The sequence below is a fragment of the Ixodes scapularis genome, unplaced genomic scaffold, assembly GCF_016920785.2.
Source record: "Ixodes scapularis isolate PalLabHiFi unplaced genomic scaffold, ASM1692078v2 PGA_scaffold8__174_contigs__length_109621045, whole genome shotgun sequence".
Classification (NCBI taxonomy): Eukaryota; Metazoa; Arthropoda; class Arachnida; order Ixodida; family Ixodidae; genus Ixodes; species Ixodes scapularis.
Genome location: NW_024609883.1, coordinates 30,294,718 through 30,295,339, shown reverse-complemented (window position 1 = coordinate 30,295,339; position 622 = coordinate 30,294,718). Strand labels below are relative to the sequence as shown.

Below are 622 nucleotides of genomic sequence, written 5' to 3'. Positions count from 1 at the left end.
GTAAATTTGGGCTTTATAGATCAGATCTTCACGTAATGGCGTATATTTTACTTACTGACTTGTACATAACACGGATGTTGTTTAATGTGTCTCCAATTAATCAGATAACCAAAAGTTTATACTGTGCGGAATACGTCAGGTTATCGAAGGTATCTACAACATACTAGCAAGGTAAAGAAGAAAAAAAACGTAAGAGATGGCATTACTTTTTACATCGATAACGTTGCTGACGATCTGGTTGCTGCTCCTACCTGTCTGGCTCGTTGGTCTAGGGGTATGATTCTCGCTTAGGGTGCGAGAGGTCCCGGGTTCAAATCCCGGACGAGCCCGATGTTTTATTTCTTTTACTTTTTCATATTTTTTAGGGGAAAAAGGGGGGAGTGGCAGCTGTCTTGGTACAGCGAGTGGAATGAGCAGGTGGAACATCGAATATAGATTATATTAGATCTGCTCCTTGAACTAAGGATCCGCCCAGATGCCGAATCGTAACACCATGTAATGTTATTATCGTCTGCAAATACTACAGAACTTGTTTTAGATCTACGAATCAAGTGACTAAACTCTGCATTCTGCAACATTTGTCACGTCATCAGTTTCAGGCTATTTACCAGAAACTTACCAT

General features: G+C 40.5%; 1 non-coding gene across 1 annotated transcript; it reads left to right on the top strand.

The window, feature by feature from the left end:
• The first annotated feature begins 257 nt into the window (after positions 1-257).
• Positions 258-329, top strand: Trnap-agg. Its single transcript has one exon. It is a non-coding gene; the product is annotated as a tRNA-Pro (tRNA).
• The last annotated feature ends 293 nt before the right edge of the window (positions 330-622 follow it).